The sequence below is a fragment of the Canis aureus genome, chromosome 4 (assembly GCF_053574225.1).
Source record: "Canis aureus isolate CA01 chromosome 4, VMU_Caureus_v.1.0, whole genome shotgun sequence".
Taxonomy (NCBI): domain Eukaryota; kingdom Metazoa; phylum Chordata; class Mammalia; order Carnivora; family Canidae; genus Canis; species Canis aureus.
This window is the reverse complement of record NC_135614.1, coordinates 48,143,090-48,168,758: the sequence shown is the minus strand read 5'-3', so window position 1 is coordinate 48,168,758 and position 25,669 is coordinate 48,143,090. Positions and strand designations below refer to the sequence as shown.

Below are 25,669 nucleotides of genomic sequence, written 5' to 3'. Positions count from 1 at the left end.
GAATTGGTAAACCATACACTCATGGGAAAATAATTTTAGCAACTAGGGAATAGTATAGTTCCTATACTATAGAGAACTATAGTATAGTTCTCTCTCCTATAGAGAGATTTTTCTATTTTCTTCTAGATGCAGTGGGTTTTCACCAGTGCCCTAAGATAACCAGTGTTTTTGCTCTCCCCACAACAACCATGAAATTAAGGTTTTTGTTTCATAGAAGAGATAGGGCAGAAGGATCCAAATGGAGTTTTGTGCTCTACTACAGTGGCCCTTGTCTCCTTCCCCCAGGCCTGAACCATCAGCAATGCTTTCTCAGGACTCTCCTTAATAATTTCTGTGAGTGGAAAGTTGGAAGAAAAAAAAAAGGATATATTTTTGCCCACCAAGGCTTCACACTCTCTTGACAGTCTATATTTTGCCTCCTGCACTTTCTTAACGATTCCAGCTAAATTTTTTCTGACCAGTTTTATGCTGTATCAGCTTCAGGAAAACAAATTCTCATATCCCATTTCTCCCTATAGGTGCCTATCTCTTTTTAGATTTTGGAGTAAGTAGTTGCCCTGTGATGCCAACTCTATGTTAAGTTGAAGAAAAATGTAATATTTCAGTTTTTCTGGCTTTAATTTTTTTTTAATGTATACATGGGGGCTACACTCTTTCTAGCTCTATATATCTCTTATTGGTTACAACAACACCACCTCTAAGATAGGAAACTCCAGCTATCCTTTGTTGTTAGAGTGGTGTCATTTGCTAGTAAATAGTTATAGTCATTTCACAAGTGGGACAAAAGACATAGTCTAGGCCTCTGCTACTATTAGAATTAAACAGAATATGACCTACTATCTAAGTGAATGCTAACTTTTATTATGGCATAGAGCTGTAGAGAATCTAAAACCACTATTTCTCAAAGCACTACTTATATTAGACGGACATGCTCTTGTCACAACTCTGAGTTTATTATGTGTCTGACACTGTTCATGTGTTGTCTTACTTAACCCTTATACCAAAACCTTAACCCTGTTCCTGAAGTAGGCAACAGAAAAATAAGACAAAATGAGTAAGAAATTTGCCCAGAGTCACACATCTAGCAAATAGCATGGATGAAATTTGAACCAAAGCAACTTAACTTCAGATCATCCACACTTAAACACATAACTCTTCTTCCTTTCCAGAGGAAAGGAAGTAACCTTCAAATAATCACACTGATGAATGAAAAATAAAACTTATCATCCATGTTCTGAGTCACTTGGCCAAACTTTTAGAAGGTGAATAGAAGATAGCTTTGTTTGTTTTAAAAATTAAAAAAAAAAAAAAAAAACCTGCCCCTGTGAAGTTTTTGAAATCACTTTTCATCTTTGTGCTGATCCAGCTAAAACAAAGGCTACTGTTTTGGTGTGTTTAAATAGAATGTATGTGCTCAAATGTACTCTTGGTTGAATTTCAGTTCACAGATACCAGCTAGCTAGTCAGCTTTTCCTGGTATGGTGAATGCCTTTTTCACGATTAATTACTAATGCAATCTTCAATTGTGTAGAAAAATACCCTGGATAAAACTTAATGTTAATGAGTGAATGTGACCAATATTTGACCTCTTTTCATAGAGGCTTAATTGAACAATAAGTAGTTATCCTAAAATAATCATGACTCCAATGGGACTATGGTTGAGATGATAATTGCTATATTAGACTGATTGATTAAGGTTATGAAAAGTTATTAGTATGAGGGTGAAGGGTCACACATTTACCTTGTCCTTAGTTTAATTTGAATTCTGTCAATAAAAGGGGAAATAATTGTGGTACTCATATTTTATAAAAAATCATTTTCTTTTCTAAGTAATGCCTTTTCATTCTGTAAGCAATTAATCCAAAAATAAATTGCTGCCCACAACTGTCATAGATGGCATTATCTTAAAACGTCTTTCACTTTTTGTTTTCCCTTAGTCTATTGACATAAACTACCACCAATTAAAAGCAAAGAAATTTAAAGCCCAGGATTATTGAATAATTACTTATTCAAACTTTATTAAAAATTGGTAAGGAAGGAACTAACACTTATTCATCACTTACTATACACTATAGAATGTTCTAGATATTTTACATATATTTTATTTTGCTACAAGATTTGAAAAGATAAATTCTATTTTCCCTATTTTATAGATAAGGAAACCAAATCTCAAGAGAGCCTATGAAACTTGGGTAAATTCACACAGATTTTTTTTTAAGTGTCAGTGAACAGTGTTTCATCTACTCTACTTTGTAGTGAAAAGTTCCAAAATTATTTCTCACAATTACTGCTCTGATTCTAAGAACTTATTAATTTCTCCAAGTTTTCTAATCAACACATCATCACATAGTGATTGTAGGGAGCAAACTATAGTATAAATTTGTTCAGTAAACAAATTAGATTAATAATTTATTTGATACTTCAAGGTAACAGGGTAGTTACTCTGTTATCCCTAACTGTCTTTTGGCAAAACTGTTAGCTTATGAAAACATGTGACATTGGTGACTGGAGGTGTTAATAAGGCATCTCTGGAGATTTCAACCATAATTAGCAATAATCATCCATCAAAATGAAGCCAAACAAAAGGAGAGAGAGGGAAGGAGAGAAAGGAAGGATGAGAGAGAAAGGGTGAGGAGAGGTGAGGGAATAAAACTACAAATGGAGATGGAAAGGAGGACTTTAGAGCTAGTGGACCTATTTTCAAGTTCTGGCTCCAACACTTACCATCAAATGCCTTTGAGTGACAGGCTCAACTTCTAAGGTCACTTTTCTTTCTTTCTTCCTTTTTTTTTTTTTTTTTTTTTAGATTTTATTTATTTATTCATGAGAGACACAGAGAGATAGAGAGGCAGAGACACAGGCAGAGGGAGAAGCAGGCTCCATGCAGGGAGCCCAACATGGGACTTATGGGACTTGATCCTGGGTCACCAGGATCAGGCCCTGGGCTGAAGACGGCGTGCTAAACCGCTGAACCATCCAGGCTGCCCTAAGGTCACTTTTCTAAGTTGTCACGAGGCAATAATAATGTCTGCCTTATAAGATTATTGAAACACTTAATTGTACAAGTATTTCTTGCATGGCTCCAGATGAAGAATCGATAGCTATTCATTTTTAAAATTTTTATTTTTTTCCTCCTCTTGTGCTCTTGTCTAATAAACAGCATCAGATCTGAATTGTTCTTTGGAATGTGGCCTCAAGCATGGGGCAATGCTTTAAACCATATAACCAAAAATAACGTGGACCCAGAGAGAAAGCTATTTGATGTGGTAATGGTTGAAGCTGCTGCTGGCATCTTAATTTCTACTGAAGTAAAAATACAGAAATCCCTTAGGATGAAGACTCTTCAAAGCTTTCAGGAAGCATTATTCTCCATAGGAGTAGAGAATTGCTTTACATTCTTCCCTTTTAATGTGTCTCATTATACCTTTCAAACGTATACATTTCATTACATGCTTCCATTAAAGCATCTTATTATAACTTTCAAATATGTGCATCTCATTACATCTCTTTTTTTTTTTTTTTTTTTTTTTTTTTTTTTTTTTTTTTTTTTTTTTTTCATTACATCTCTTTTAAGCATCTTTACATATTCTCCATTTGTGGATTTCATTAAAGCCTTTCCCTTGTATATCTCATTACTAAATTACTTTCATGTATGTTATTATAACCTATATTTCTCATTACGTTACTTAAACATGCACATCTCATTACACCTTTCTATTTATGCATCTCATTACACTCCTCAAAAATGTGTATCATATTACATCTTTCTCCTTTGCATATCGTTACATTTGTCCAATTATGCATCTCATTATGCCATTTCATTTATGCATTTTATTATACCCTTCCTTTTATCCATGTCATTACACTTCTTAAACCCAAGCATCTAAGTAAACCTCTATGCCATTTTATATACCTCACAGATACTATCTTCATTTTTTCATGTGTGTTTTTTTCTGGTACCCCTTAAAAATATGAATCTCTTGGAGGACTGATGGCATTACTGTTCTCAAATATGCGTATCTTGTACATATTTATCATATTTTAGAAGATGTACCTTTTAAACTCTTATTTTTCCTTTTCTATTGAGACCTTTTAAGAAAAAGTGATCCATGCTGTTCTTGATAATGCCAAGTAATATAACTCATCAAACCCATCAACTAACAACATCTCCACTATATGACTTACTTGCATCCCTTGTTTTAAACCTTCTAGTATTCTTTTCAAATATGTGCATCCCATTGCTATCCCTCGTATATACACTACTATTTATCCTTGACCAATTATGTTTCTTTTCCTTTCTTTTTTTTTTTTAAGATTTTATTTATTTATTCATGAGAGAGACAGAGAGAGAGAGAGGCAGAGGAAGAAGCAGGCTCCATGCAGGGAGCCTGACATGGGACTCGATCCCAGGTCTCCAGGATCACGCCCTGGGCTGAAGGCGGCGCTAAGCCGCTGAGCCACCCAGGCTGCCCTTTCTTTTCCTTTCTTAAATTATCTCTATTTTAGATGGTTGGGGTTATAGTATCATCTGATCATTATCCTCAGCCCTGAATGGAATTTCCCCTGTTGTTTGCTCTTTTCTAGATTATTACTTTTCTTCTATTCAAATATCATCTCTCCCTGAGGCAATAGATGCCTTTGGAATACATTAAGGAGTCAAACATAACCAAATAGTCCATGTGTTACTTTACATAAATTCTATTTTATTATCATAGCATTTTTGTTGTAGTGCTATTTAAAAGCATAAAATTGCTGAAATTTCAATATTCAACTGTGCTTTAATTGTGCAGTTCGTTAGCAATACTGAAATAAGATGTATTGTGACATTTATTAAATGGACATTATAATCAAGATTCTACCAACAAGAAATTCATTTTATTCTTAATAATATCACTAGGATTCTGTAAATTTGAGTTTATACTGGACACTTACTAAGTATAGTTACTTCAGAACATTCACATATATTGACCCATCTAGTGCAGAAATTCACCAATCATCAGAAAGAACACTGAATTGGGTCAAGTATATTAAGTTTAAAGTCATAGTTCTTTCTCTTACTATGTGAAAAATTTTACTATGTGCACAAATAACTGATTATTTTTAGTCAGTTTACAAAAGCACTGAGATAATTTGTATATATATGTTCCTGTATATGTTCATATATAATCCATAAATGTATATGTATGTGTAATCTATAAAGCAGAGGTAAATTTGTTATCAAATCACTTTTTAAGGTGGTTTGTGACATTTTGGATTTCTTTTTCTTTTTTTTCAGTCATCTTTTTTCATTCAACAATTATTTTGAGTTCCTGTTACATACCAGGTTCAATTCCAGGTGCTAGGAATACAGCAATGATCAGACAAGATCAGGTCTAATGGAAAATATGTTCTTAGGTAAATAGACAATAAATGAATACATAAAAAGAATGAACAGAATAGTGAGAAATACAACAAAGAGAGGCAAGAAGGAAACATGACATATTGAGGCATCTAGAAACAAACATCTAAGGGTAGCTCCTTTCACCTCCAGTGTAACAGGGCAAGGAAAGGAATATGTCATCACCATGGCCAGTGAGAGCTAACATATGGAAGACAGGCTGTCAGAGAGGAATTGTGGTTGTATAGAGGAAAGAAGTAATTGTCAAAACTATAGAGTAGAAGAAGGAAGAAAGAAAGGGAAAAATACCCCAAGTTCTTGCTGCCCATCCTCTCATCTCCTTTTGCTGCCTTCCATTGTTTGAGCTCAAAAGGAAAATAGAGAGAATCCTGGTGATAAATGCTGTAGCTAGAATCTTGATTGTATGATCTGTATTAGTTTCCTAGAGCTACTATAAGAAAATACCACAAACTTGGTAGCTCAAAACAATATAAAATTGGTCTCTCATAGTTCTGGAATATAGACATCTGAAATCAAGCTGCTGGCGGGGGGGAGAGGGGGCACACTCCCTCTGAAGGCTGTCTGGGAAAATCTTTCCTTGCCTCTTTTAATTTTTGGTGGCTACCTTGACATTCTTTGGCTTATAGCTCCAATCTCTGATTCCATCTTTACATGGTGATCTTCCCTATGTGTGTCTCTATGTGTCATCTCCTCTTCTTATAAAGATAGCAGTCACTGGATTTAGGGCCTACTCTAATCCAGTATGACACCAGATTAACTAATTATATCTCCAAAAACCCCATTTCCAAATAGTTACATTCAGTGGTTCTGGTGGAATGAGAATTTTGGGGGAGGACATTATTCAACAGACTTTAGAGTCCATATAATAAATATTCCAATATACTTACCACCAAAAGATGTTTTATAGAAGATCATATTTATTCTTAAAACACCAATTGAAGGAATTATTAATATATCAAAAAATTTTAATATACCATGTAAGAAATTGCCTATGACCTTAATTGAAGTTTGTGCTGTCTTGTTCTTTCCAGATCTTCAGCACTACTCTCAGAACAGGTTTTACCAGTGGGACAGAAAGAAATGTTTTTTTTTCTAGTGAAGTCAAAGGACCTTACTCTGTTTTTACATGGCCCTTTGCTACCTGTCATTAACCTTCTCTCCAGCACCTTCTCACACTTTCCCCTTGCATATTATGTCTTTGTAATAGTGGCCTATTTTTCTCATTTCTTCAATAAATCCAGGATGATTCCCTTTCCTGAATTATTGAACTCTTCCAGTGTGGTTTCCATATTTTACCATGGCACACCCTTTCTCAGTGTTCATGATTCAGCTCATTCATCATCATTTTAAAGAAATATTCCAGGAGCAACTACTTATCTAATAGATCTCCCAGCCCTAGCCATTGGCACCCTTAATCACAATAAGTTGTTATAATTTTCTTTTTTTTTAGCATTTACTGTTACTTTTTACTTAACACAAATATATTGTTTGCCTCTCTCTGTCCTACAACTTCTACAACAGCTTGCCTCTCAGTGGCCTACAAATTCTATAATCTTATTTCTCTTGTTTATCACTGAATTTCCATCACCAAAAATACTTACCTACTTGGTAGGCAAACATGAATTAAACGAGTGATTAAATGGGGGAACGGTTTCCCTAAATTTTATTCTTTAATAAATCTTCTTGAAAATTCTGTGATCATAATCTGCATGATGAACAAGATATTTCTCTTCTTGAGTTTTGAAATAGGTGAGTATGTGCCAAAAGAAATATTGGCCACATTTCACATGCGTTGGTATTTCCAAGATACATTAAATACTACAAATGCCCAGTGGGGTAGTTACATTTAAAGATACTACTTAGTGCTGTTGAGTATTATTACAATTATATAGAAGCAGTGTAGGTGGAGATAATTTCATTATTGTTTTATGTTAAGAATGTTCTCAAGTTTCTAGACCACTAAGCATGTGGTAGTAGTTACTACTAGTATTTTAGGGAAAATGGCTTTATATAATTTATAAACTTATTCAGTGGAAAAAAAGAATGCATAAAATTGCTGACTTAATGTCTTTGTATTCCTGTAGACATTAATTACATATTTAAAATATACCATGTGCTTTCCTTCAGTGGCTAATATTTTGTTAATTGTCAGATTATCAAAACCAAGTAAATTAAAAGTAGAGATTATAAAGAAATAGAAATAAGAAAGTTGGAATTATCATTTAGATTTCATATTAAATTTGATATTTATAAACAACTTGGATAGTATCAAAAAAGTCAAAACTTAGCCTGGAAAAAAAAAAATGAACTCTTTTACTAATTATACAGGACTTTTCCCCAAATTTGAAATATTTTGGAACAAGAAGCTATTTTTCTACTTTGTTGGTTCCTATCCACAGATACAAAAATGCTTTTTGGGGAACCTGGGTGGCTCAGTCAGTTAAGCCTTGGACTCTTGATTTCAGCTTGGGTCATGTTCTCCGCATCCTGGGATAGAGTCACTAGTCCAGCAACCAGTCCAGCTCAGTATGGAGTCTGCTTCTCCCTCTTCCTCTCCCTCTGCCCCTCTCTCTACCCCACTTGTGCTCTCTTTCTTTCTCACATATTTTTTTTTTTTTTTAAAGAAAGAGACATTTATATACTCAAATCAGAGATGTATAACAACTTTATCTCTTTAAGGCACTCACCTAGAAAAACCAGTTCTGGCACATGTTTTTATCATCTTTTTTGATATCACAAAGATTTTCATTTGGGTTCTTAGGACATACCACTAAATTTACAAACGCTGTCTCCAACTGAAACAGCCCTTCTTGTATACACACCAAAAACAGATATGAATTTATTCCCAAATCCAGGTATGCTTTACATTTGCATATCTTTGAATTCTTTCCTGGTCCTAAAATGCAGGAACACCTGAGCGAAGGCATTCAGAAGGTCCTAAAAGATTGGAATACTAAAATAAAACATAAAATTGGCACATTTGCATATTTATATAATGAGTAATAGTATTTACTGAACAGTTACCATGTGTTCAGCACTGTGCCACATACCATGAGGCAGAAAGAGTTAGAGAGTTAGTGGCTTCATTTCACAGATAAAGAGGTAGAAGCTTAAAGAATTTTACAGACCTGAATTCACAAAGCTAATAAATAGAGGAAGTAGGTTTTAAACAAAGCAGTCTTGACCCTAGACTAGGGGTTCTTAACCCATACTATATACTAAGTATTATTAGCTTACTCTTAATTTTAAGAATCCTTAAAATCAACTCCTAACCTACAAATCTCTACTAGAAATATATTTCTTTGAGTTGAGACACTTTTATGACCATCTCTTTTAAAATTCAAATAATCCCTAAAACATTTAATACACTAAACTTCTATTTATTTGGAAGCACACCTACTCATGAGATCAGGGGCTATGGCATTTTCATCTTTTAATCCCCAAGACCTAACCTGGCATTCAGCAAAGTACCAATACTCAGTGAATGGATAATGCAGGTAGAGATCTTAAACAGCTATATGAGGATACTAGGCAAATGTGTGTGTGAGTTTGTGAGTTTAAGTGTGTATGGAAAACAGAAAATTAATTCGGATGTACAGAGTATATAAGAAAATGAAAGTAAGCATCATATTCTTCATAGGAACAGAGGGAATGCTCTCATACTGATATTTTTTAATCCAAAAATAAAGGGAGAGAGTGTAAATAGAAAATAATCCTGGCTGTAGGGGCACCTGGGTGCCTCATTTGGTAAAGCATCTGACTCTTGATTTTGGCTCGGGTCATGATCTTAGCATCATGATATTGAGCCCTCTATTAGTTTCTGTCCTGGGTGTGGAACCTTAAGATTCTCTGTCTCCCCACCTCCGTCTGCCCCTCCCTAGCTCGCTCACACACTCTATTAAACAAACTCCTGCTATAAAATACTGTAGCACTATAAGCACAATACACGGCTGAGTATATGGGTTTGTTAGTTAATGTAAATATATAAATAAGTTAAAAGAGGCTTCTGAGTGGCTCAGTTGATTAAGCATCTGCCTTAGCTCAGGTCATGATACCACGGTCCTGGGATCAAGTCCTGCATCAGGCTCCCTGTTTTCATTTTTGTTTTTTTTTAAATACTGTATTTATTTATTCGAGAGAGAGAGAGAGGCAGAGACACAGGCAGAGGGAAAAGCAGGCTCCATGCAGGGAGCCCGACATGTGGCTTGATCCTGGGTCTCCAGGATCATACCCTGGGCTGAAGGTGGTGCTAAACCACTGAGCCACCCGGGCTGCCCAGGGTCCTGTTCTTTGGGGAGTCTGCCTCTCTCTATATATCTGCTTCTCCTCCATTTCATACTCTCTCTTGCTCTCTCACTTTTACTCTCTTTCAAATAAATACAATGTTTAAAAATAAATTAATAATCTTTTTTTAAGATTTTATTTTTTTATTCATGAGAGACAGAGAGAGAGAGAGAGAAAGAGGCAGAGACACAGGCAGAGGGAGAAGCAGGCTCCATGCAGGGAGCCCATCATGGGACTTGATCCTGGGTCTCCAGGATCATACCTGGGCTGAAGATGGTGCTAAACCACTGAGCCACCCCGGCTGCCCAGGGTCCTGTTTTTTGGGGAGTCTGCCTCTCCCTCTATATCTGCTTCTCCTCCATTTCATACTCTCTCTTGCTCTCTCACTTTTACTCTCTTTCAAATAAATAAAATATTTAAAAATAAATTAATAATCTTTTTTAAGATTTTATTTTTTTATTCATGAGAGACAGGGAGAGAGAGAGAGAAAGAGGCAGAGACACAGGCAGAGGTAGAAGCAGGCTCCATACAGGGAGCCCGACGTGGGACTCGATCGCAGGTCTCTAGGATCATACCCTGGGCTGGAGGCGGCACTAAACTGCTGAGCCAACTGGGCTGCCCTAAAAATAAGTTAAAAATAAGTTAATAATACATAAAAATAAGTAAACTATATGATATAGGATACATTAGGTTATATATGATTTATTATAATCTGATTTGTATGATAGAAAATAAAGAAAACAGTAGAGTAGGAGGTTTGGGAGCAAAGGAGGGAAGAGCATAATTTAAATAGGATGAAGAGTGTAGGCTTCATGAAGAAGGTGAAATTTGAGCAAAGGCTTATTTAAATAGGTGAAGGGGTTATTAGTTCTAGATCAAAGACCTTATTGCAGATGTCTAGCCTATTCAGTGAACTACAATAGGGTGACCTACTTTCCCCATTTGCCTGCGATTATCTTGATTTAGCATTGAATGTCCTGTGTACTCAGCCCCGCCAAACCAGGACAGTTTGTCATCCTAAATCCAGCACCAAGGCCAGTGTGGCTGGAAGAGGGATGAGACATTACAATGTGATAATGTCAAAATGATAGTGGGAGGCTATAATATTCTTGCTTTTAGAACAATAATGCCTCCTTTGGAGTTTTGAATGGAGAAAAATGTAATCTGACTTATTTTTTTAAAGATCATTCTGTAGCAGTACAAGAATGGAAGCAGAGAGACTAGTTAGGAGATTAGAACAATCATTCAAATGAGAGATATGGTGGATGCTATATCCGTTTTCTAGGGCTGCCATAATAAGGTACCATAAACTAGGTGTCTTCTTACAACAGAAATGTATTATCTCAATTCTGGAGTTCACAGGTGTTTGTAGGACCACGCTCCCTCTGAAACCTATAGGGGAAAGATTTTTCCTTGCCTTTTCCAGTTTCTGATGGATTGCCTGCAGTCCTTGGTATTCCTCCGCTTGTAGATGTATCACCTGATACTCCTCCATCTTCACATGACTATCTTTTGTCTGTGTGTGTTTCTGTCTCCCAATTTCCCCTTCTATAAGATCAACAGTCATATTGTTTAGAGTCCACATGAATAATCTAATTTTAACTTATTTCTACAAAGACCCTATTTCCAAATAAGGTCATATCTAAGACACTAGGGGTTAAGACTTTGATATACCTTTTTGGGGGAATATAGTTCAACTCTTAAGAATTATAGATATCAAATACTAGGTGTATTTTGATGGTAAAGCAAACAATATTCTCTAACAGACTATTTTTGGGAGGTGAACAAGGGAAATGTGAAGATTTCAGCATGAGAAACAAAAGAGTTGTTGTAATCAAATGAGATTGGAAAGGCTTTGGGTAGAATAAATTTAGAGGAAGTATCAGAAGTTCAATTTCAAACATGTTGAGTTTAGAATATCTGATAGCTTCTAATTGTAGATGTAAAGTAGACAGATACCAAAATCATCAAATGAGAGAAAGTGAGAATGGGGAAGGAAATGCTGGAATTTGAAAATATATATATATGATATCTGTTTTGAACCTAAAAACAATTTTAAGATAGTTATTATTAATACTTCACTTTATAACCTGAAAAAGTAGACCTGAAAAGAAAATGAAAGCTATTGAGAAAATTGCTGAACATTTTAGAAAACACTAATTTGGAATTGAAAATACCAATTTTAATTGAAAAAATAAAAACTTTGAGTTAAAGTTCACAATTGCTTTCAAAATTTGAGAACATAAGGGATCCCTGGGTGGCGCAGCGGTTTGGCGCCTGCCTTTGGCCCAGGGCGCGATCCTGGAGACCCGGGATCGAATCCCACATCGGGCTCCCAGTGCATGGAGCCTGCTTCTCCCTCTGCCTGTGTCTCTGCCTCTCTCTCTCTCTCTCTGTGACTATCATAAAAAAAAAAAAAAAAAAAAAAAATTTGAGAACATAACTACTGAAACTCACTATGTCAGAGACTGCGATAGAAGCCAGTACTGTCACCATTTGTAATGGATGGCTCCTTAGAGTTCTGGCACACTACCTTTGCTACAGACTGCCATCATAGTGGATTAGCTTTTCAGTTTCTTTCCAGCTCTTTTTCCCTTCTACATATACAACCTGTCTGTGTCTACTTCATTTCTACCAAGCCAGAGTAAATAAGCTGAGAGAGAGGAAGAGGGAAAATTGACAGGGGATACATTCCTGATCAACATTTGTTCTGTATTCTCTAATAGTTTATACATGTCAAAGGATGAACAGAATTTGTAAACTCTCAAAACAAAAATCCCATCTTGATTTGGATGAAGTCGAAAGAAATTTAACCTTTAGAAAATTATACTTGGATCTAACTTTTGAATATCTGTGTCATACTAAAGTATCTTTCCAACAAAGGTCTAGAGTTTTCCATATTTACTATAATTCTTTAATTTTTCTGTAATGAATTAATTACAAATTTGGAAAAATTACAGATAAAATATAATGTATATAATTAACTCTATTCTTAAACATTTTGAATATCCTAGTACAGGCTTCCTCAACCTCAGAAATATTAACATTTGGGCCACATAATTCTTTGTTGTGAGAGGCTGCCCCCTTTAGCACTCTCAAGTTGGGACAACAAAAATGTCTCCAAATATCACCAAAAATGCTCCCAGCTTGGAATCACTCATCTAATAGAAAGGCAAACTCTTTCTTTCTTTCTTTCTTTCTTTCTTTCTTTCTTTCTTTCTTTCTTTCTTTCTTCTTTCTTTCTTCTTTCTTTCTTTCTCTTTCTCTCTCTCTCTCTCTCTCTCTCTTTCTCTCTTTCTCTCTTTCTTTCTTCTTTCTCTTGCTTTGTCTTTCAGTTGCATTTAAACCGAGTTAGGAACGACTATTTTACACTCTTACTCTCCTCTGTAACTTCATACATTGTACTGATTAACTTTTGGAAGTCTTTTCAAAATTACACAAAATTTGGGCAGCCTGGGTGGCTCAGTGGTTTAGCGCCACCTTCAGCCCAGGGCGTGGTCCTGGAGACCCGGTATGGAGTCCCACATCGGGCTCCCTTCATGGAGCCTGCTTCTCCCTCTGCCTCTGTCTCTGCCTCTCTCTCTCTCTCTCTCTTTCTGTGTCTCTCGTGAATAAATAAATAAAATCTTTTTTAAAAATTACACAAAATTAAAGATCTTGTAAGAATTAGTCTTTCTGACTTCTTATTAACCATAATTCCCTATTAGCTCTTTCATACTTATCAGTGCAATGATAATTGATGTCTATAATAAACCCAAAGCCCTGTGAAATCTCAAGTGTCTTTTGAACATCCAAAAGAAAATTAAGTTTCATTAAGTATGGTTTTAAGGTTAAATGTATTTTATTCTATTCAAGTTCTTTAAACACTGAGGTTGTGTACATATAACTTCTTCCTTTCTTTGTCCAAGGCTTACTGCAGAGGCAATACTATTAAGTCACTTTCAGCTGACCAAATTATTTAATAACATTAAATTATCAGCTCAAGTTAGACTGCAATTGCTATATGTTGTTTGTTTCTTAATTTCTCATACCATACTATAGAAGACATTTTCAAAGCCCAGACCACATACATTCCTGTGTTATCTTCTTGAGGAATTAATTCTGAGTTAGGAAACACTGGGTCTTTGGCTTTGAAAAGATTTTACAGAAGAATTATATCTGGTAGCACAAAGCTAAATCGCATACCTCTAAATGGAACTCCAGGCTTCATGTAGGCTTTCTCAGTTCCATGATGGAGCTCTCAGAAATCCCTAAGAAACACAAGTAATTTGGCTGGCACTTGTCAGAAGATGAGTTATCATCATCTCAAATGCCTGCTACTCCTAAATTATACCAGAAATGTACCAGGAAGAGAACAGCAAACTCATTACGGTGATTAAAAAAATAAAATACCAATTTGTGCAGGAGAAATAAAAAGTAAATATTATGATAGGTAAATTATGGATACTTATATTTTCTTAGTAAAAAATGAATCAAAATAAATTCAAATAATTACCATTAGATAAGTCCTGTATCAGATTTTTATGTCATTCCTGATAGTAATTATGAGGACCGATTTGTTCTGAGCATTTCTAAAATATGTATCTAATGAGATAGAAAATGATGGAAAGAGGGTTTGGAATATTATGTTAGATAAAATGGTGAAGGAGAGATTTAAGGTGTGACTTTTGAATGAAGTGAGTTAGGTACCCATGAGAAATTCTGAAAATCTGAAGATCTGTTTCCTCAGGCAGTGGTATCAGGAAGTGAAAGGCATTAGGCAAGATGGAGCCTGGTCAGTATGGATAGAGCAAATGAGTGAATGAATGAGGAAACCAATTTTAAAACCCCTAACGATTGGAATAAACATTTTTCTTTTGTGTATTTGAATTACTATCTGGTAATTCCTTGCTCAAATATAACTTTTTTCCCTTCTTCCTTTGTGCTGTTAATGCCATATAAATTACATCTAAAGATCAATTAAACTTATCAATTAAGTTTAATAGTTTATTTTTTAATAATGTAATTTTATAGATACTAATTTTTGCAATTAAAAAACTTCTGAGAAAAATGGAGAACAAAATATACATTTATAATTGGTTTTATAATTATAATTATATTTATTGGCATTGTTTCATCATGTGGATTTGAATTATTGGCTGGTATTACTTTTATTCTGCTTGAAGAAAATCCTTTAGTATTTCTTGTAAAGCAGGCCTGCTAGTAACAAATTCTCTCAGTCTTTGTTTATCTGGTTATATAATTATTTTGCTTTCATTTTTGAAAGATATGAACTTTTAAAGTTCATTTTTGCTTTCATTTTTGGTGAAATCTTGGTTGATAATTGTTTTTTATTTTATTTTGTTTTCTTTCATTTCAAATGCCATCCTGACCACTGCTTCCTGGACTCTATTTTTTATGAGAATTCAGTTGTTAATCTTAATAGAGTTCTCTTGTGCACAATGAGTTCTCTTGATGTTTCAGGATTTTCTCTTTGTCTTTATCTTTCAACCGTTTGTGATGTGTCTAGGTGTGAAACTTCATTATCTTTTTTTTTCTTTGAAACTTCATTATCTTTCTGGAGTTTTGTAAAGCTTCATAGATGTGTAAAGTGTTGTTGTTGTTGTTGTTTTAATCTAAGTCAGAAGGTTTTTGGTCATTTCCTTGAGTATTTCTTCTGCCTCTTACTTTCCTTGCATTTTAGAACTATCATCATATATATATAGTTCTAAAATGCAAGGAAAGTGTGTATATATATATATATATATATATATATCAGTTTGGTTTTTGTCCCACAGATCTCTGTGGCTCTGCTTATTTTATTTCTTTTTACTTTTGTATATTAGATTGGAATACCTCTATTAATCTATCTTCAAGTTCACTGATCATTGTGATCAAATGTATTATTGAATCCTTCTTATAAGTCTTTCATTATGTATTTTCAAATCAATAATTTCTATTTGCTTCTTTTTTCATGATTTTTATCTCTTTGTTGATATTATTTATTGCTGGATTGTTATTATACTGTCTTTTCATTCTGTGATAGTGTCTTTTAGTGCCTTGAACATATTTATAACTGATTTGAAGTGTTTGCCTACTAAGTCCAACATCTAGACACCTTCAAAGCCAATTTTTATTGTCCATATTTTTCTACTAGATGGGTTATACATACTTTCAGATATATATTTCATGATTTTTGAGACGCTTTACATGATACATTGTTGCAACTTTGAATTATGATCCTTATTCCCCCAGAGTTGGTTGTCTTTGCTACCTTATGCTTCTTTGTTTAGCAACTTAAGTTTACAAATTCTGTGAGATCTGTTTTCTCCATAGTGTGGCAGCCTCTGATATCATTGCTCAGGTTTATTTCTAAGAAACAAAAACAAAAAATACGTGGTTTCCTAAGTCACCACAGCTTAGTGTTCAGACAGTATTTGGTCAGAAGTGTGCTTAAGTTCCCTGAGTCAATAAGGCATCCATGCATTGTGTCTGTAGATCTATATGTACCTTGTGTGTACTTCTAAAGTTCAAAGTGTTTAAAGTCTGGCATGATTTCAGAAAGGGTCTAGGGGCTTTTCCAATTGCTCCTGCATGGGCATAGTTTTACATAGGCACACAGGCTTCCATACCACCAGGCAAGGAGTATAATCTAAGCAGGATCCTTCTGTCTATCTCTGTCTCAAGCACGTCTTGTTAAATTTCTGGTCAGTCAGCTGTTTGTTTTTGTTCCTCCTGTGGAGATGTTTGTCTTTCTACGGCTAGTGGCTACTGTGATCACTGTGGTTTTTGGCACCACTCTTGGGAACAATTTTTCCCATTGTATGCTGCAAATAAAGTCAAGTCCCTCCAGCAAGGACACTTAGGTGACTCTTTTCACAGCCTGTCATGCCTACCATGGACAGAATCTCTACAACAATTTACACTTATCAAAGAGATAGGATTTACTGGTCCTCACAGGGTGCTCTGGTGGTACCTGGAATGGAAGTTCTATACCTTGGAGTGAGGAGAGAGTATGGTAGCTGCAGGTAGGTCCTCACAGGTCATCCTACCAGTCTAGTATAGAGCTTTCTGGAACATCAAGCTGAGGAGTGGGGAATGTGGCAGTCTTGTTGTAAATAGTGCAGACTTCCCCTGTGGATTTTCTTAAATAAATGCTTACAATTTTGAAATAGACTTTTTGTTCAATTTTCAGAGACTAAATTTTTTTAATATATTTTTTCAGTTTTATCTCTTTTTCCATAAAGAATCTATCAAGGTCCTTATACAGCCATTCAGAAAAACTTTGATCTATTTTAATGTAGGTCCATTTAAAGTATGTAAAAGCAAAGTGGCAGAATGGATTTGGTAACTATCAGGTCCCTTTAAATCCTTACCTATGTATAATTCTCTGAAACATAATACACACAGAAAGATTCTTTCACCTCTTACCTTTATGTATTATAACTTCTTTTGCTGACCTCAATTATTTTTTCCATCAAAGAAAAGTAACCATATAAATGGACTAAGTTTTCTTTGGGTTAGTGATTTACTAAAATTCACCACAGAGTTAGTTTTATCTTGGAATTTAAATAAATATGAACATGTGAAAATGCTTACCCCCCCATGTCTATACCTAAATTTCCCTCTATCAAAACATTTTTATAGTATTTAGTTATGCAATACAGTTTTCTTTAATTTTTTCTTTAATTTTTCTGGTAAAATCAACTCCAATCATGCAAATAATCAAATTCTAAGAGTTAAGAGAAAACTGTCAAAATTTTGTGCCTCAGACCAGACAGCATCTTTAAGGAGAGTGTTTCCTCTTATGTTAGATTTTTTATTGTTAATACTCTTTCTTCAGTCCTGAACCTCTTCTATAATTTCACTGTTCTCCTATTCTATGTGTAGATTATCTAAAATATCGCTTTCAGGTTCCCATAATTTGTCAGCCATTACATATTGATAAGTGTGGCATGATGCACAAGAATTTCTGTGATAGCACTAATTAACAAGTTTTTAAAATTAAAGTGCCTACCAAACACTGATGATTTAAAAAGAATTTTAAAAGGCAATCTAAAATAATATATAATAAAGCAAATTAACAACTAAATACTTTTGAAGTTCAATTTATGGGCAGGTTAAACAAAAATGTTTGAGTTGAAAATAATTAGGGGGGCATGTGCTGTTTAATATAGAACTCTGTGCTTGGAGTACTATGATAATATGGCTAACCTTAAGAAAAAAAAAAAAAAAGCAGCTCATTATTTGGCAGACAGCCAGAGGAATATTGGCATATATAAGTAGTCTCTGAAAAGTATACAAGATGTAGGAATTAATTATCCTAAACTAGTTAATTGTTTCTTTTTACTCAGGGCATGAACCTATCTTTGATAACTGTTATTAATTAATTTCAGGGGAAAAATCCATATTGGTGATCTCAAGAAATCTTCCTTGAATACATTGTGGTAACAATAACAACCAAAAAAACCCACAAAAAACAAACAAACAAACAAAAATGAAACACTTTCTTCTGTTATTCCAAAAGGAGAAAGGGGTCATATTAACCTAGCTTGTTACCTAGGAATCAGAATTTAAAATAGTGACCATGTACAGTTAAAAAAAAATGATATCAGAGTATTTTCTTTTAACCTGGGTTACAAGTGTGCTCAAATACACACTATGAAAGGACTGTATGTCATTAGCAATATAGTTAGTCCTAACATACAATTATCTAAAAATAAGACTGGCTGGGGTTCACCAGAGCTGATCCTTCAGGGCCCTGGAAGAGTCTTCACTTAAAATTGCTTAAAAAACAGACAAACAGACAAACAAACAAACAGAAATACCTTTATAATATTGAATCTGCATTTTTCTTTTAAGTGGGCCAATTTCTATGTCCTCTTCTTGCTCTACACTAATTTAAGCCAGGATGTATATTTTCTTGTACTAGTGTCCTTATAATTGATTGAAGACAGTTATCACATTGGGACTCTTCAGCATCTCAAATGTAAAATCTTAAATTTTATTTGTATTCAAGTCTAGTTAAAGGTGGCTGACATTCTTCTGTGTTCTCCATGAACACCTAGTTTTAATTCCTCATTGTGGAATTGTGCTGGACTGCAGTTCTGTTCTATCTCCATGGGTGCATTACTTGGTCGTCACACCATATTCTCTATGACCCATAGATTCAATGTTTTGTCAGGATCTGCTCTGGATTGTAAAGCTGAGGAATTTTTATTTTTGTTTTCCTTTTCATCTTCATGAAATTTTGGTTGAGCTAATATATTCTAAGTTTGTTTGTTTTTTTTTTTTAACTGCATGTAAAGCATTCACTGGAAGATATACAGAACCCTTTGATTTTTTTTTTTTTAATTTATTCATGAGAGACACACACACACAGAGAGGCAGAGGCATAGACAGAGGGAGAATAAGCTCCATGAAGGAAGCCTGATGTAGGACTCGATCCCAGGACTACAGGATCACACCCTAAGCCAAAGGCAAAGGCTTAACTGCTTGAGCCACCCAGGCATCCCCACTGTGATTTTTTTAATTGAGACCTTGCTCTCCAGAGTCCAGTATTTTAATGCCTCCATCATTCCATGACTTGATGTGTGGGCAAGACTTTCTAGAATTCAAAGGTATATCTTGTTTAAATTTTATTTTGAAAATAAAGTCCAAAATTAATTAGACAATGTATTGTGGGAGATCAAGAGCTAGATGTGTTCCTGTTACTAGTAAAGAATTTGTGATTTATTGTTTCTTGAATTTATTCTTCTTGAAATATGTTACTAATAGGACAACTAGCTTGATCTAATACCTTCCCACCTTTTGCTTATTCAAACAGCATGAAAACATTGTCTCCAGTATCTAGCATAGAATTTAGTCTAGAATAATATTTCACAAATATCTGTGTAAAAAAGTATATACTTAAGCAACACTAATACATTCATATATATGTATTATGTTTTTATATATTATATATTAATATATATTAATATATTATTATATTCTATATATTTAAATATAAATATACTTGTATATTATATATAATTTATATATTTATTATATATATTATATTTTTTTATATTATTTTTTACAAAGAGAAAAACTGTGAATGACATGTATCTAAGCTTCCTTTTCCCCCTGGAAATTCATATCACCCATCACCTATCTTCCCCCTTTCTGGCAGCCACCAGTTTGTTTTCTGTTTTTATGAGTCTGTTTCTTTTTTTTTTTTTTTTTGATGTTTTATTTATTTATTCATGAGAGACACAGAGAGAGGCAGAGACATAGGCAGAGGGAGAAGCAGGATCCCTGGGGGGAGCCCAATAGAGGACTCGATCCTAGGACCCCAGGATCACAACCTGAGCCAAAAGCAGACTCTCAACCACTGAGCTACCCAGGAGCCCCTTATGAGTCTGTTTCTATTGTTGTTTGTTCGTTTGATTTTTTTTTAATTACACATATAAGTGAAATCATATAGCATTTGTCTTTGTCTGACCTATTTCACTTAGCATAATACCCTCTAGGTCCATCCATGCTGTCATGAATGGCAAGATTTCATTACGTTTTTATGAATAAGTAATATTCCATATATGTGTATGTATGTATGCATACACATACCACATCTCACATTTCTTTATCCATTTATCTATCTATGGACATTCCATATCTTGGCTATTGTAAATAGTACTGCAATAAACATAGGGTGCATATATCTTTTAGAATTAGTGTTTTTGTTTTCCTTTAAGTAAATACCCAGCAGTGCAATTACTGGATGGCATGCTATTTTAATGTTTAATGTTATGAAGTTGCTGCATACCATTTTCCATAGTGGTTACATCAATTTACATTGTCGCCAACAGTGCACAAACATTTTGTTTTTGTTTTTATTTTTGTTTCTCCACATCCTTGCCCATACTTATTTCTTGTCTTTATGATACTAGCAATCTGAATAGTGTGAGGTGATATCTCACTGTGTTTTTTTTACTTTTCCCTGATGTTGTCTTTTTGGAAAAATATTCAGATCTTCTACCCATTTTTAATTGCATTATTAGATTTTGGTGTTGAGTTGTATGAATTCTTTATATGTTTTGGATATTAATCACTTATTGGACTTACCGTTTGCAATATCTTCCACATTCAGAAGGTTGCTTTATAATTTTGTTGACAGTTTTCTTTGCTGTGCAAATATAATAGATAAACTTTAAGGGAAATTTAGGAATATTGGTGGTTCCAGCACACAGAAACTTAAGTAAAGTTGATAGAACTTTTCTGACTCTTGAAACATATCTCTAAAAGCAAGAGTTTGATATAAAGCTAGGGAATGACCATAAAACATATTGTCCTACTACTGATATAACAAGAAAATATTCTTTTTTTTTTTAACAAGAAGATATTCAAAACTACTTTTACATTATATTAAACATGCTGTTTTGTTCCCATTGAGATTATATTCTCTTTATCACCCAAATTTGCAGTTTGAAATCTTGGTCAATTCTTTTTATTCATTATATATATTTACTAGGATATCAAATTCTGTATATCGCTGAATTTTTTATTCTTATTGCTACCAAACTTAACAAAACAGGATTCCTAACTCAAGCCTTATTTCTAGATATAATGCACATATTCTTTAAATGCTCTTTTCTTTCTAAAAACACCCATTCACTTAATATTTCCAACCCATTAATTATTCTCTGTTACAAACATAAGTCTAAAATTCTCTACCTAGCTTCCAATGGTAGAGTAATTGGATCCCATACTACCATTTCAGCCTTGTCTAACAGACATTTCTACTTTATCAGATTATTTTCCTTTCTCTATCACTCCTACGGACATAACTCATTTTTATCCTTGCAAAAATAAAATTTTATCAATGCAAAAGTTAAAGATTCAAGTTAAAATATAAATTTCTGTTTCCCATGGAAGTTTTAATGACTGACCCTTTATTAATAATTTTCTTCTTTGAAAGCCTATAGCATTTTTAGTACTATCATAAAGTTTAGTCCTTGACTATGTATATTATTTTGCATTAATTCTTTATCGTCTGTTATATTAATTTTACTACCCAGTTTAGAGAGCCAACTAAAGGGAATTTTTAATTATCAGTAGCTAGTTAGCTGTCTTAAAGCTTATGGTGTCATTAGTATAGATTCGATTTGTTGAATAGCTATCAATTCTTCTATTTAGAGAGTTCATGTCTTAAAGTTCTTTCAATCACTTGACTATCATAAGAGGTCTAAACAATTTAATATTATATTTTGAGGCTATTCAGTTGCATTTGGATGTTCATTTCCTATTAAAATAATGCACTTAATTATTGGATCTAACAAATAAGAGAGGGTTGTTACCTTTATTCTGTTGTTTCCAAGAATCTTTTGTGGGTAAGTAGGAAAGTTTGAATGAAGAATTATAAAACAGTGATGCTCCTATTTATGCAATACCATTTGATGGAGAAGTTTGAATGGAAAAGTGGGTCTTCATAGGCAGGGTAATATTGTGAAAGTGTGTTAATGGTATTACATTCTCTCTGCCTTAAGAACATACTTGACTGACATTTATCTGCTCTTCTCCAATGATGCATGGCTTGTTCATTGTGTTGGGCAGAGTTAGCTGCCAGACATTTTGACTGGGGAATCAATCTAAGGCTCTTTATCTCTTATTTGCATTTTTCCTTTCAATATCTTTTACTTATTTTTGTAGAACAATTAACACAATTATTCATAATAAATTTGGGACTATCCTAAATGTAATTTTAACCTCCATGTGTTTGAATTTCTTCCAAATTTCTTCTTGTAATTGAGATCTAGTTTCAAAGCATTATGGTCTGAAAATATGCAGGGGAAAACCCCAATACTTTGGGATCAGTTAAGACCTGATTTGTGACCCAGTATGTGGTCTATTCTGGAGAAAGTTCCATGAGCACTTGAGAAGAATGTGTATTCAGTTGCATTTGGATGTAAAGTTCTGTAGATATCTGTGAAATCCATCTGGTCCAGTGTATCATTTAAAGCTCTTGTTTCTTTGGAGATGTTGTGCTTAGAATATCGGTCATTTACAGAAAGTGCCGTGTTGCAGTCTCCCAGTATTAGTGCATTATTATCTAAGGATGTCTTTACTTTGGTTATTAATTGCTTGATATACTTGGCATCTCCCACATTAGGGGCATAACTATTCATGAATGTTAGGTCCTCTTGTTGGATAGATCCTTTATGATATAGTGCTCCTCTTCATCTCTTACTATACAGTCTTTGGGATAAACTTTAATTTATCTGATATGAGGATTGCTACCCCTGCTTTCTCTTGAGGACCATTTGAATGGTAAATGGTTCTCTGAACTTTTATTTTCAGGCGGTAGGTGTCCTTAAGCCTAAAATGAGTCTCTTGTAGACAGCATAGATGGATCTTGCTTTTTTATCCAGTCTGAAGCCCTGTGCCTTTTGATGGAATCATTAAGCCCATTCACGTTCAGAGTGACTATTGAAAGATATGAATTTAGTGTCATCATAATACTTATTCAGTCCTTGTTTTTGTGGCTTATTTCTTTGGGCTTCCTCTTTCTTTTACAGGGTCCCCCTTAATATTTCTTGCAGAGCTGGTTTGGTGGTCACATATTCTTTCAGTTTCTGCCTATCTTGGAAGCTCTTTATCTCTCCTTCTATTCTGAATGAGAGCCTTGCTGGATAAAGTATTTTTGGCTGCAGGTTCTTCTCATTTAGGACCCTGAATATATCCTGCCAGCCCTTTCTGGCCTGCCAGGTCTCTGTGGAGAGTTCTGCTGTTAATCTAATATTTCTTCCCATATAAGTTAGGGATCTCTTGTCTCTTGCTGATTTAAGCATTTTTTCTTTATCTTTGGAATTCGCAAGTTTCACTATTAAATGTCGGAGGTGAACAGTTTTTATTGATTTTAGGGGGGGAATCTCTCTATGTCCTGGATCTGAATGCCTGTTTCCCTCCCCAAGTTAGGGAAGTTCTCAGCTATGATTTGTTCAAATACACTTTCTGGTCCTCTGTCCTTTCGATGCCCTCTGGAACCCCAATTAAACATAGATTTTTCCTTCTGAGGTTGTCATTTATTTCCCTTAACCTTTCCTCATGATCTTTTAATTTTTTTTTTCTTTTTTCCTCAGCTTCCTTCCTTGCCATCAACTTGTCTTCTATGTCAGTCACTCGTTCTTCTACCTCATTAACCCTCATCGTTGGAACCTCCACTTTGGATTGCATCTCATTTAATTTTTAATTTTGGCCTGATTAGATCTAAATTCTGCAGTCATGAGGTCTGTTGAATCCTTTATGTTTTTTTCCAGAGCCACCAGTGGCTTTATAATTGTGCTTCTGAATTGGCTTTCTAACATCGAATTGTAATCCAAATTCTATAACTCTGTGGGAGAGAGTACTGTTTCTGATTCTTTCTTTGTTGGTGAGTTCTTTCTAGTCATTTTGCTCAGTGCAGAGTGACTAAAAACAAGTTGTACTGGAAAAAAGAAGGAAAAAAAGAGAAAAAAGAGGGAAAAAGCAAACAAAAACAAAAAACAAGGAGGGGTATCCTCTAGTTCTATATACTGTAAATACTTCGACTTCCCCTGGAGCTTCCAGCACTGCTTAGTCCAGAACTTGCTCTTCCCCTGTCCTTCCCCTGCTGTGCTGATTCTCAGGTGTGTGCACCTGGGGGAGCTGCCCTGCCCCCTGCCAGGTGCATGGCTCAGTCGGAGCTATTTATCCTGTGAGGCCCCTGTTCCCTGGCACCCCCATCCTCTCAGGCACAGGATGACACCAGGAGGAACAACCCCACTGGCGGCGGCCAGCTCCCCACGCCTGGAGTCAGCTCCCGCAGGAACTACCGGAGCTCCCTGTCCACACTGGCCTGGATGCTCCGGGCGGGGGGCGCTGACCTGCACAGCTCGGGGGCGCCCGGCGGCAGGGGCGTCCTCGCTGTCCTGTGCCCCCCGCCTCCGCCTGTCCCTGGGGGGAGGGCAGGATCCTGGGCTGTGCCCCCCGGCTCCCTGGGATCCAGGGCCTTTGAGGCTGGAATCGCGCTCTGGGCCGCGGCTCCCGAAGGCCCAGGGCGCACCCCCTCCGCGGACCACGGCCTGAGCTGCTCCCGAGGCCCCGCCGCCCCGCTCCAGCCCTCCACGGCGCTCGGCCCGCAGGCTGGGGCGCATCTCCCCCGGGCGCCCCTCCTCTGTTAGTGACCCCGGGAACTTGGGGGCTCCACTGCCCCTCCCGGAATCCTGCCCGAGTTTCCTGCCAGCACCTTTCCCTCCGGGAAGATTTTTAAAGTTCCTGCTTCTCCGGGCCTGGGCTTTCCTGTCCTGGAGGCTCTTGCGGACCGGCTTTAGCCCGGCTGCTCAGGGCCCCCACCCCACTGGATTCTTTTTTATTTATTTATTTTCGAATCTTCCTACCTTGTTAGAATTCATGAACTCTTCTCTCTGTAGCATTCCAGCTGTTCTCTCCTTAAATCTCAGCACTAATTCGTAGGTTTTCAGGATGATTTGAAAGTTATCTAGGTATGCTTGTGGGGACAGGTGACTTGGGGACCCCACTCTTCTGCCATCTTACCCCGCCCCCAAATGTAATTTTAAACTACATATTTTCAGATTTTCTATTCTAGTGCCATCATTCCTCTCAAGAAACAAATAGAAGGGTGAAGGTGGATCCTACTTTTTAATTCACCATTTTTATTATATCTTTGAAAAGGAAAAAAAAAAAGTAAGATTTCTCAGTGTGAGTTTAATTAAAGTAAATGGGGAGTTTAAAAAATGGAAATATCATGTTGCTTCTTAATTGTGTTCTTGACTTAACATATAATGATTCTTTCCAACTCACTCCATATAATACCATCGGCATTGTTTACATCTATTTTAATACAAGTTCATTAAGGAAAAAAATCCTTCTTCACTGTTTATTTCAGAATTAAACCCATAATCTCTGGGTGAAAATCACCTGTGTGCTATTCTTTAGGATTTTATTGGTCTCTGCTTTGAGCCATTAAGAAATAAAGTGATTGAACCATACTGT

General features: G+C 35.4%; 1 protein-coding gene and 1 long non-coding RNA gene across 7 annotated transcripts in view; one reads left to right on the top strand and one right to left on the bottom strand.

The window, feature by feature from the left end:
* The window catches only part of LOC144312683 (uncharacterized), a 2,041,845-nt gene that overhangs the window by 694,368 nt on the left and 1,321,808 nt on the right, over positions 1-25,669 (top strand). The window lies entirely within an intron of this gene.
* On the bottom strand, positions 10,143-25,024 carry LOC144312684 (uncharacterized). 2 transcript variants are annotated; one of them, XR_013378231.1, is made up of 5 exons: positions 24,903-25,017; positions 20,765-20,825; positions 13,868-13,932; positions 11,100-11,230; positions 10,143-10,302 (listed from the first exon to the last, which is right to left on the bottom strand). It is a non-coding gene; the product is annotated as an uncharacterized LOC144312684 (long non-coding RNA). The 2 variants fall into 2 exon arrangements; XR_013378229.1 differs by lacking the exon at positions 20,765-20,825 and having other exon boundaries at positions 24,903-25,024.